The sequence below is a fragment of the Drosophila ananassae genome (genome assembly GCF_017639315.1).
Source record: "Drosophila ananassae strain 14024-0371.13 chromosome 4 unlocalized genomic scaffold, ASM1763931v2 tig00000061, whole genome shotgun sequence".
NCBI classification, from domain to species: domain Eukaryota; kingdom Metazoa; phylum Arthropoda; class Insecta; order Diptera; family Drosophilidae; genus Drosophila; species Drosophila ananassae.
In genome coordinates, this window is record NW_025319038.1 from 3,025,639 (window position 1) to 3,039,144 (window position 13,506).

A 13,506-nucleotide genomic window follows, 5' to 3' on the forward strand; every position below is an offset into this window, starting at 1 on the left:
ACAAAATCCTCCTCCAGAGTTAACGAATGATGGCCCTTCTACTTCACATGCTTTGCATGCGTCGTCTGTAGAAAGGGTTTTGTTAGCAACGTCGATCGTAAGCGTTCGCACAAAAAATGGTGAGCACATCTTGGCCTGAGCATTACTTGACTCAGGGTCACAAATGAATTTTATTACAGAAGATCTTGCTCAACGCTTACAGATCCGTAGGGAGGAATCGTGCATCAACTTGCTTGGAATTGGTCAAACTAATTCACAAGTTAAGAAAAAGATACACACCGTGGTGAAGTCAAGAGTCAATGGTAGCGAGTTTCCGTTCGACTTTTGGGTTTTGAAAACCATTTCAGGCTATCACCCTGATCAGTCAGTGAACGTAAAAGATTGGACCCTACCAAAGAACTTGCCGTTAGCAGACCCATATTTCTACAAACCTCAGCGGATAGATATGCTAATTGGAGCTGAGTCATTTTTCGAATTGTTGTCCGTTGGCCAAATAAAACAAGGTCCGAACCATCCCATCCTTCAAAAAACTCTCCTTGGGTGGATAGTGTCGGGAAAATATCTGGCAAATTCCTCAACTCCTCCACAGCCAGTCTCTAGTCTGAATTGCCAAGAGGAAGTATTAGAGTCAATAGACAAAAACTTGAAAAAATTCTGGTCGTTGGAAGAAGTTCCTTCTTCTAAAAAGATGTTGTCGCCAGAACAAGAGCTATGTGAGGAACATTATCGGAAGACTACAAGAATACTGCCTTCAGGTCGATTTGAAGTTAAACTTCCATTTAAGTCGGATCCAAGCGTTTTGGGCAATTCATTCGAGATAGCCAAACGCCGATTCCTGTCGCTCGAGAGAAGATTATCTCGAGATCCGAACTTAAAGAAAATGTATTTGGAATTTATGGAAGAATACGAATCCCTAGGCCATATGTCCCCTGCAAGCAATGACGTTCTTGCTTCTCCACACTACGTCATACCCCACCAGTGTGTCTTGCGGCCGCAAAGTACAACGACCAAACTTAGAGTCGTTTTCGATGCGTCCTGCAAGACATCCACACAAAAGTGTTTAAATGAGTTGTTGATGGTGGGTCCAACAATTCAGGAAGAGCTTTACTCAACTCTTCTTAGATTTCGGCTAAACAAATTCGCTCTGGTAGCCGACATAAAAAAGATGTATCGTCAAGTGATGGTAAATGAAGCAGATCGACGATACCAGTTGATAGTGTGGAGAAAAGACCCGTCTGAGTCCTTGAAATTGTGCAAGCTCAACACCGTTACGTATGGCACTGCACCAGCCCCATTCCTGGCCATAAGGTGTTTGAAGAGGTTGAGTGAATCCGCGAAAAATACATTCCCTCGAGCTGCTAAAGTTATTGGGTCTGACTTTTACGTCGACGACATGTTAACGGGTGCTGGTTGCGTGGAGGAGCTAAAGACAATTAAGTCTGAAGTAACTCAGGTTCTTCAAAACGCTGGGTTTGAATTGAGCAAGTGGTTTTCAAACTCGCCTGAAGTTACTGCATCCGAGAGCACGGTTAAGCCAATAACACTTTCGGACTCAGAGCTGACAAAAACATTAGGAATCGTTTGGGTTCCTAAAGATGATGTATTTAAATTCGAAATTGATATGTCAGTCATGGGTCAAAGGGCGACTAAGCGGAATATTCTTTCGGTGACGTCAAAGCTTTTCGACCCTCTTGGCTTATTAAGCCCGATCCTTATTAAAGGAAAGATCCTGTTACAGGCACTTTGGCTCAATAAGCTAGATTGGGATGAGTCCATTCCACTGCACTTGGAAACCGCATGGAACAAGATTCAGCTTGCCTTGTCACAGTTAGAAGAGATCTCAATACCGAGATTTGTGATGAGTGAGCCAATGTCACCAATTGAAATTCATGCCTTTTCTGACGCATCGATGAGAGCCTATGGAGCCTGCGTCTATATCCGTTGCAAATCTGCAGAAGGTAGTAAAGTCTCATTGTTGACAGCAAAGTCGAAAGTAGCGCCGCTCAAGACAAAGACGCTCCCCCGTCTTGAGTTATGTGCCGCTCACCTTCTCGCGGACCTCTGTCGCAAAATAAAACCTCTTATCAAAGCACCGATCGAACGAAGTGTATATTGGTCAGATTCGGAAGTTTGTCTTCATTGGATTCGTTCCCATCCATCGTCGTTGTCAACGTTCGTATCAAATAGAGTTGCTGAGATTCAAGAGTGGTCAGAGGATAGCACGTGGCGGCATGTACCAACTAAACAGAACCCGGCAGATATTGTGTCAAGAGGTGGAGACGTAAAGGAAACGATAGAATCAATTTGGTTCACAGGTCCATCGTTTTTAACGGAGCCGGAAGATAAGTGGCCAACGAGCCCTCGGTTTGATCCGTCACCAGAGATTTTGCAGATGGAAGCAAAGAAGAGTGCGGTCGGACTGACTGCAATGGTCTCTACCTCATATTTGTTGGAAGTTATAGAAGGATTTTCCTCTCACTTAAAACTGCTGCGAGTGTTCGTTTACATGGTCCGCTTTATAAAGAAATGTAAAAAATTAGTAGTTCCTTCTGATAATGTACCTTCCCCTGTCGAATATCGAGACGCGTTTAATAAAATTGTCCAGATAGTCCAAGAGCACGAGTATCAAGAGGAAATTAAAAATGTTAGAAAAAATCTTGTTGTTAGCCCAAGCCTACAGAAGCTAAGTCCGTTTGTTCATGAAACCTCTCAGGCTGGGCTTACCTTTTCGTTGTTGCGGGTCGGGGGCGACTAGCTAATGCTCCTATTTCGTACGATGCCAAGTTTCCAGTATTGTTGACGAAGCGCTCTCAATTTGTTCAGAGCTACGTCCGATACTTGCACGAGTCGAATTTTCATGTGGGTCCACGAGCACTAGTGAGTCTCTTGAGACAGCGCGTTTGGATAGTAAACGCGCAGGAAGTCTGCAGTCAGATAGTGCGGTCATGCATACGCTGTTTTAAATGCAAGCCTCATCTGATGACTCAAATCATGGGAGATTTACCCTTAGATCGAGTTCGTGCTCTCCGCCCATTTTCCATATGTGGCGTGGATTTCTGTGGCCCTATTGAGACGACCTTGAAAATTCGTGGTAGGCCACCATACAAGTCCTACATTGCCCTGTTTGTTTGTTTTTCGTCTAAAGCAGTACATTTAGAAGTAGTTTCCGATCTGTCAACTGATTCCTTTCTATTGGCTTTTCAAAGGTTCGTTGGGCGCCGAGGATGTCCGCAGACCGTGCACTGCGACAACGCGACGAACTTCGTCGGAGCGAGTCGCCACTTCGCGGCACTGCGGCACCAGATCGAGAGCGAAGCGGACGAGCTGCGGCAATACGCATCAAAAAAAGGATGCGTAGTTGCGTTCATACCGCCGCGGGCTCCGCACATGGGCGGACTATGGGAGGCAGGTGTGAAGTCTGCAAAGAACCTACTCCTACGAGCGGTGGGCAGCGCGAAGTTGACCGCAGAGGAGCTGCAGACCGTCCTCGTTGGAGTCGAGGCCGTCCTGAACTCGAGGCCCCTGGGCGCCCTCAGTCAGGACCCAAGCGACGGCGAGGCGCTGACTCCTGGGCACCTGTTGACAGGCGGGCCGCTCATCGCCCCACCAGCACCGCGGACCCCGGACCAGCAGGGTCTAACGTGCTTGCGGCGATGGCGGCTTGTCTCGTCAATCAAGCAAATGTTTTGGCAGCGTTGGTCCCGGGAGTACGTCTTGGGCCTACAGGCGCGGTCGCAGTGGCAGCGGGAGCAGGAGGACGCCAGGAAGGGCGATCTGGTCCTGGTCGCCGAGGACGACCAGCCGCCCCAGCAGTGGATCACCGCCAGGGTCGTCGAGACTCACGCCGGCGCGGACGGAAGGGTCAGGGTCGCCGACGTCAGGACGAGTAGAGGAGCATTGTTTCGGAGAGCAGTCCACAAGCTGGCAAGGCTGCCAATAGTTGAAGCCTAAGGAAGGCCTTCAACGGGGCCGGTGTATAATTAGATGTAGATAATGAGTAGAATTTTATGAAGTCTAGTATAAGTTAGTTTAGGGCGGAGCGGGAGCGCAAGTGAAGCTCTCACTTGCTCTCACAATGAGTAAAGTCTCATTGTTGACAGCAAAGTCGAAAGTAGCGCCGCTCAAGACAAAGACGCTCCCCCGTCTTGAGTTATGTGCCGCTCACCTTCTCGCGGACCTCTGTCGCAAAATAAAACCTCTTATCAAAGCACCGATCGAACGAAGTGTATATTGGTCAGATTCGGAAGTTTGTCTTCATTGGATTCGTTCCCATCCATCGTCGTTGTCAACGTTCGTATCAAATAGAGTTGCTGAGATTCAAGAGTGGTCAGAGGATAGCACGTGGCGGCATGTACCAACTAAACAGAACCCGGCAGATATTGTGTCAAGAGGTGGAGACGTAAAGGAAACCATAGAATCAATTTGGTTCACAGGTCCATCGTTTTTAACGGAGCCGGAAGATAAGTGGCCAACGAGCCCTCAGTTTGATCCGTCACCAGAGATTTTGCAGATGGAAGCAAAGAAGAGTGCGGTCGGACTGACTGCAATGGTCTCTACCTCATATTTGTTGGAAGTGATAGAAGGATTTTCCTCTCACTTAAAACTGCTGCGAGTGTTCGTTTACATGGTCCGCTTTATAAAGAAATGTAAAAAATTAGTAGTTCCTTCTGATAATGTACCTTCCCCTGTCGAATATCGAGACGCGTTTAATAAAATTGTCCAGATAGTCCAAGAGCACGAGTATCAAGCGGAAATTAAAAATGTTAGAAAAAATCTTGTTGTTAGCCCAAGCCTACAGAAGCTAAGTCCGTTTGTTCATGAAACCTCTCAGGCTGCAGGAGGAGCATTGTTTCGGAGAGCAGTCCACAAGCTGGCAAGGCTGCCAATAGTTGAAGCCTAAGGAAGGCCTTCAACGGGGCCGGTGTATAATTAGATGTAGATAATAAGTAGAATTTTATGAAGTCTAGTATAAGTTAGTTTAGGGCGGAGCGGGAGCGCAAGTGAAGCTCTCACTTGCGCTCTCCCATGAATTCGCCCCGCTTCGCCGCACTAGATAAGCTAGGCTTAAGGTTTTGTTAATATGAATATAACCGAATTTATAACGTCGAAGAGTGCACGCATTTTTGTTGTCGGTCGTTTTTTTCGCAATTTAATTATTTCTACAGCCACCAATTTTTTCTTTTCGTTTTTCGCGACGAGATAAAATAATCTCGATAAACACATGGTATAAAATGTTCGCCACATTGCTCTAATAGACGGCGCTAGAAACAGAAATCAGCAATATCAGCGGTAAGAATGGCCGACTGACCGGAGCAAGCAAAACCAATGAGCTAAGCAGAAACCCAATACCAAGCGATCTGAGTTAGCAGACCTAGAACTAATATAGCACGTACTTTCTTTAACATTGCCCTAAGTGTACGTACGTGTTTCATCAACATTGACAAGCTAACCATAGTTAAGCCACAAAATATGTAATTCTCTGATCTTACAAAAGATCACCTGGTCCATAATAAAGACAGTTGCGAATACAGAGTCGTTACTCAGTATCATCCCGTGGTACTTATACTTAACCTACGCCGTGTATTGGTCCCGTAATACGGATCGCCAGTAGGACCTATCTATACGAAATATCTCGTAATCTCGGTATCCTGTAGTGGGGTAGTTGGTAATGTATTGCTCCCGTGAAACGGACTGCCATTAGGACTCATCTATACGAAACCTCTCGTAATCTCAGTATCATCTCGTTGCACTTATACCTAACCTGCGTCGTGTGTTGCTCCCGTAAAACAGACCCCCAGTCGGACCTGCCGATACGAATCCATCACTGAGTGTGGCTCCCGCCAGAAACCCTTACCAACCACCACCACCACCTTCACATAAACCTCTGCCTGATCACAGAAAGTGCCTGTTTAACACCAGCCAGCCACCACCAGACCATTGCAGAACCCAGGTTATTTTAGTCAGACTTTTATACGTTCTTTGACTACGACTCCGAGACCTATCGTTATGCCCGCGAGTTCAAGTTCGACGTAGTGGCCGCATAACGCTGCGGCCTGACGATCAAATATAATATAAAGGTAATAGGTTTGGAGCGCATCCAGGTAACTAGAACTGCTAAAATGCAATCGACAAAATATTGTAACACGATCCATCCACACTTTTGAATTGTTAGTTAGTTGTTAGTCAGTTCAGGTTTCTTCGATCACTCTCGGTAGCGAGTCGGAACGCATCCAGCTAAAAGCACACTGGCAGAAAATAAAACACTCACAACTGTCAGAAATGAAGAACGTAAAAGATGGAAAGGGAGAACATTGCCCCTAAAATCATTATAGAGCCAGCTGTTGATGAGGCGAGCGCTCGAGGCCTCCTAGATGCCCAGCAAGAAATTGGGCAGGAGATCTCAAGATTCAAAAATTCAAGGGCCGGCCAGGACCGAAAGCTACATCAAGTATGCTGAGGACCTCCGGATCAGTTGCGAGAAATATGCCGCCACTTTCGAAACAACCGTGACAAGCTAATGCAAGGCACGAGTCGGAAGGAAGAGGCTCAAGAACAAGTAGAAAATTAAGTTCAAGAGTGTCGTTGTCTCCATGGATAAACGATTAGCTGGGTTATATTGGCGCCAAGTAGACTAGTAGAGTAAACGGTGCTTTACGAGAGTTTAAGGCATTCGGAGGAGCCCCAGGAGATCTACTAAAATCTTTTGGGCTCAAGTCCAAGAAATCCACTAAACGTTTTATGAGGAATTTCAAAACTCAATAGACAGTGGATATAACAAACAGACATACCTGCCACTGCATGCAGTACAACGACAAATAGCATCCGCCTCCCGTCCAACCGACCGAGGGACGCTGTAGCGTAACGTACGGCTCGAATCGCAGGAATAGATCCGAGATAGTTTAAGAGAAGAGTAGGAAAAAGATATCACAAAGAAGAGTGTTGCACAGACAGGCGCTTAATATAAAGGATTTAAGATTGTTTGTGGAGCAAAGTGACAAGATGTGGTAGTCCGAAAATAATACCCTGAACGGATCGTGCTGCGCATATGTCGAACTACAATGGCTGAGGAGTAGAGGACGAAAGTTTCTAGTCCTTCTACTAGGAACGTTAAAATTTAATCGTGTTAGTAAATGCTGGCTGTCTACATTTCCATAAATAAGATTATATAGAAACATGACACCCAGCATCGTTACGGTTTGTTAATGATGGTAAGTTGATTAGTAAAAGTCTACTACGATAAGAGGGGATGTCAAGATTTGCATCAAAATTAAGTTCCCTAAGAGCGAAAGTAAGGAAGTTTTTTTGTACAGATTCTTGGTGTACTCCGCATTGAGAACTCCAGTTATGTACGGGTCATAAAATTCTTTTGACCATCTTTAAATAAAACCAAGCACACCTATTTCTTTATTAACCATGGTAGACATGGTCGGTAAATAAAGGTCTCAAATCTAATAGGACACCTACATCGTTAACCTGAGTTGCTAAACACCAATTTGGAAATTTATCCAAATCGGATTGAAGTCTAGACTGGGCACTAGTGAATTTATACTGAAGACATAGCTTAACGTCATTTCTTAAGGCAAAGGGCAAGTTAATAAATAAACGTCATCAGCGTCACTGCCAAGAATATGGACACTCAAAGTCGTACTGCGCCTTGCGTGCAGTCTGTGAGGCTTGTGGCGGCCTCCATGACACTGCCACCTGTAAAATAAATTAAACCGAACATAACTCTAAGAAATGTGGTAACTTCGGTGGAAACCATACTGCCAATTACAGGGGATGCCCAGCTTATAAAGAGCTAAAATACCGTATGAATACAAAAAAACGTTCGTTTGCCAATCACACTAACCACCAAACCACCACGGCATCTTTGACTACACCTGGAGTTTCTTTCTCTAGCGCTCTACGATGGACAGGACTATTAAATAGTGTAGGTTAAGTACCACTGGAACCTGAAACAATAGGATATCCACCTCCACCTACGGGTACAACGAGGGAAAGAGTAGGCCAAGAAGAAACACCCGAAATAAAGGGTAACAAAGGAATGTTGTCCACACTTATAAATTTAATGGTCACAATGCAAAATAATATGCAAGAGCTCATGCGAAACCAAAATCGACTAATGGAGCTTTTAATCAAACAAAAATTCAATAAGATGGCTTATTTGGAATGCTAACGGCATTTCAAAGCGCAAAAATGAACGTAAGACATTTCTTGATGATAATAATATCGATATTATGCTCCTCTCCGAAACTCATCTATCGAACAAAAACCACTTCTATCTGACGGGCTATATATTTCATGCAACAAATCATCCAGATGGGAAGGCTCATGGAGGAACTGGGATCCTCATAAAGCAGCGCCTAAAACACCATTCCCTCCAACGAGTTGCTACAAATTCCTTGCAGTCAACTTCAATACGAATTCAGACTGTGGGAGGTCATCTAAATCTAGCTGCAATATACTGCCCACCACGTTTCTGCATATCTGATATGGAGTTTATGCAATTCTTTGATTCAATAGGCGATTGCTTCATAGCAGGCGACGACTGCAATGCCAAGCACCCACACTAGGGTTCTCGCCTAACCAACCCAAAGGGTAGACAAACTATATAACGCTTTGATACAGCCTGGAAATAAACTAGACTTTCTATCACCGGGAAGACCTACATACTGGCCAGCGGACCCACGGAAGAAGCCAGACCTAATTGACTTTGCGATCACTAGAACAATTCCACGAAGCATCATTCGAGCCGAACCTTTGGATGACCTATCGTCTGACCACTCAATTGTCCTTCTTCATCTATTTCAACATGCCGAATTACAAAATAATCAAATTTATCTCTCATCAAAAAGGTCAAACTGGCTTAGGTACAAAAAGTACATAAGCTCTCATATAAACATAAGACCGTCAATTAACTGTATCAAGGACATTCAATATGCAGTCAACCACCTGAAAGACATGATGACCTCAGCAGCAAAGCTCTCGACTCCTGCGACCACAGAAAAACCGCTACACTCCGCCACAAATTCCTATATAGAAAATCTAGTCCGAGAAAAGCGGCAACTCCGCCATGAATGGCAAGCACACAGATCCGCTTCTTCAAAGTATAGGCTAAAAGCAGCGACACGAAGGCTCACAAAGGTTCTACGGAGCAGAGAAGAACTTGCTCAAAAATTATACATAGAACAGCTTTCCCCAAAAAGTAACAGTAACCAAATGGATCTTGGGCGCGCAGCGATGAAGAAAAAGCAAACGTCTTCGCTAGTCACTTTTGTATAGTTTTTACTCCAAATCAAGCAGCCTCTCCTTCCATTTTTCCAGAGCTACCAATTCCAGATCCAATTCCAGCTATAGCATTTCAATCAACCGAAATCACTAAGGTCATTAAAGAGCACCTCAAGCCAAATAAGTCTCCAGGGTATGACCTCATTGCGCCGAAAATGATTATGGAGCTCCATGCGTGCGCCATCAATTATATAAAAATTCTATTTAACTCTATTACAAAGCTTGGCTACTTCCCCCAACAATGGAAAAAATCGATTATAATAATGATACCGAAACCAGGGAAAGACAAAGCTTTGGCCTCTTCATATAGACCAATAAGTCTACTTTCATGCTTATCAAAGCTTTTTGAGAAACTTCTACTGCTCCGTATCACGCCTCATATGACTTCGAATAATATAATCCCTGAACATCAATTTGGCTTCCGAGAAAAGCATGGCACCATAGAGCAGGTGAACCGTATCACATCTGAAATTCGAGAATACTGTTCTAATATATTTCTGGACATATCCCAGGCATTTGACCGAGTCTGGCTGCAAGGAATTATGTATAAAATAAAACTATTACTCCCGCAAAACTGTCATGAGCTGCTCAAAATATACCTGTTTAATCGAGTGTTCACTGTAAAACAAAAAAACTTCACAACAGAAGAGTTCGAAATTAAGGCGGGCGTACCCCAAGGAAGCGTCTTCGGCCCCACCCTATATCTTCTATATAAAGCAGATATCCCAACAGACCAGCGTCTAACTATGTCAACATTTACCGACGATACAGCCATACTAAAAAGATCTAAATGCCCGCTGGAGGCATCCAGAAGCCTCTCCTCTCATCTTGCACTAATAGAAAAGTGGATGGCGGACTGGCGTATAAAGATAAACGGTGAAAAATCTAAACACATTACCTTTACTCTCAACGGACAAAACTGCCCCGCTCCAACTCTTAACAATGACATAGTCCCCTCTGTGAATGAGGTCACATATCTCGGCGTCCACCTGGACAGACATAATTAAGACATAAATCCAGAGGACTGCACTGGCTTATCAACCCTCCTTCCCCACTTCGACTGGAATATAAAGTACTACTCTACAATTCAGTCATAAAGCCTATCTGGAAGTATGGCTCCGAACTTTGGGGCAATGCAAGCAGTAGCAATAGACGTAGTAGACGTTATCCATAGGGCACAGTCTAAAGAGCTCAGAACCATCACAGGAGGTCCATGGTATATTCGCAATGAAGATATCCATAGAGACCTAGGTATACCTCTCGTCAAAGTCGAAATTTCTCAACTCCAGGAAAAATACAAAAGGAAACTCTCCACGCACCAAAATCGTCTAGCCAGATCGCTAAACCAAGTCAACAACAATCCCGATTAAGAAGAAATGACCTTCCAGCCCGTTGACATCGAAGGCCCCATAGTATAGATGTTTACAAAGATAAACTAATTATGTTTAAAATTAAGATTTTTAAAATTATTGTTAGTCTTTAATAAGAAAAGATCCAAAAAATAAAAAATAAATATATAAAAAAAAAACAGCTGTTGCAAATGTGGAGTGATAAGTTTTTCAAAACCTTTTGGAATTGCTAACAATTTTGAGATTCCTCTATAATTTGCAGCGTCGGATTTTTTCCCTTTTTTATGCAGCGGAAAAATAAAAGATTCCTTCCACATAAGGGGAAAGATCGAAGTTTCCAGCGATAGATAAAAGAGTTTACGGAGCGGTTTGCACAGAGCTTCGGCACAGTTCTTCACAACACTCCATCAGCGCCTGGCGAGTTCACAGGCTTGACCTTAAGAAAATCCGATCACACACCACATTGATCGAAAGATGGGAAAAATATGAGGTTGGCTGATTGGATATTATAAGTGTAAGGCTGAGCTGAACTGCTGCTAAGTTGTTTGAAAAAACTATGCAAAGAGATCGGCCATTACCTGATTAGTGTTCGCATAAGAGTTCTCAAACGTAAGCAGTGGGGGAAAAGATACATGTTTACGCATAGTATTTACAAAGTTATAAAACTGCTTCGGATCCTGAGTAAACTGAATCCTGCAGCGGCGAATATAACTCCTATAACATTCTGCGTTATGCACGGTGAAATTGGACCGAGCTACTAAGTATCTTGAATAACTAACTGAACAGCCAGATAATCTATGTTTATTCAAAAGTCTACTCATACTATTCATTAAGTTGATAAGATGCCTTGTATACCAAGACGGATTCGTTGAAGGGGACGGATATTTCCACGGCACACAAGCGTCAAAAAATGAGTTTAAAGTGAAATAAAATTTTTGTAATGCTAAGTTTATATTATCGCATGCCAGTAAATCAGACCAATCAAATTCCGAAATTAACTTATTTAATTTCATAAAGTCAGCCTTTCGAAAGAAAAGAACTTTATGAGATTTAAGTGTAGACTTAAGGTCAATTAAGGAGTTGTTTTCAATTGAAAGCTCAAAAGTGGGATGATATGGATCCTCAGGGTCAGAAAGGGGCAAAGTTCTGGAAAGAGTAATTCCATCAGGATCAGAAACGAAACATAAGTCCAACGGCCGACCTAAAGAATTTCTAACGTGGTTAATTTGCCCATATAAGTTCTGGGATATTAAAGTCACCCAGAGCTATCAGCTGGTCACCATCAGACAGACGATCGAAAACCAAACGAATAGCGGACAAATGTTGCCAGTATGTTGGCGGTTCGGACGAAGGTGGTATGTAAGAACAGGTAACATACAAAGATTGATCGGACAAAGTGATTTTGATGCAAAGGAATTCAATGTCACCAAACTCTTGTGATTTTACCTTTTCAGAAGCGAGTTTGGAGTCTACAGAGATTAACACTCCTCCCCCCCTTCGCAGAGTTCTATCACATCTAAAAGTGGTTTACCTACTAGGAAAAACTTCGGAGCTTAAGATCTCCGGCTTTAACCAAGTTTCTGTAAATACAATAATGTGAGATGCAAAGAAAGAACTATCAGAATACAGTTTGGGAAGTTAACTACGTAACCCTCTTGTATTCCGATAGGTAAGTGTTAGAGAAGACATTAGTTTTTTGAAACTGAGGAAGATGAAGTGGAAGGTTGGTCTGTGGCCGTAACATGTGGAAGTTTTACACAGACAGGTTTGGTCATTTTTTTTTTCACTGTACTTGGCTGATGTTCTTGGACGAAAATATTCTCTGGCCAAAAGCTGGCGGAACAAATAGTCTTGAACATCTGCAAGAGCACACGTATTTTGAAAGATGACGTGTGCCTGGTGTATGAATATTTAAATTTTGTAATGTCCACCACTTTTATGTCGACTTTTGTTTTGGCTTTGATGTAAGCCGAGAAATCAATCTCAGAAGTATCAGGGGCAAGCCGGGAAACAAATATATGTTTCGATGGTGGGATCACCTGCAAGGGTTTTGGTGCCGCCGCAACTAGTAAAGCGGCATCAGTACGTACCGGGGGTCCGGGCGGTTGATTGCCCTGTTTGGTGACTGTTACAGGGGTGACCATGCAAACACTTGTTCAAAACCAGAAATTGGTAATACAGCTGCTGGTTGTACAACAGTCTAAATAATCTATGCTGACTCTACGAATATCACTGTGGAACGCCAATGGTGTCTCACGGCATGAACTAGAATTGTCACGATTCTTGATCGATAACCATATTGACGTTATGCTACTGGTGGAAACGCATCTTACAAGCAAATACAACATTCAAACATCTACCGCCACATCGATACAAATTCAGTCAAGAAACGGAAGACTTTCAATCGCTGCCGTTTACTGCCCTCCTCGTTTCTCAATCTCGGAAGCATAATTTATGGACTTCTACAATTCACTTGGGGATCGTTTTATAGCCGCAGGAGACTACAACGCCACACACACGCACTGGGGATTACGTCTAGTGACTCCCAGAGGAATGCAATTGCACAATGCTATTCTAAATGTGAGAAATAAACTGGACTATGTTTCCCATGGAAGTCCCACATACTGGCTAACCGACCCACGCAAGCTCCGAGACCTTATTGATTTTGCGGTGACAAAAAACATACCTTGCAATCTAATAAATGCCAAAGCAGTCCCGGACTTATCATCAGACCACTCGCCTGTGCTTTTAACGCTTCTTCAAAGCCCAGAAATAACTGAACACCCCCTCAGCCTGACATCGCCAAAAACAAACTGGCTTAAATACAAAAAGTTCGTGAGTGCCCATATAGAAATCGCCCCGGAGTTTA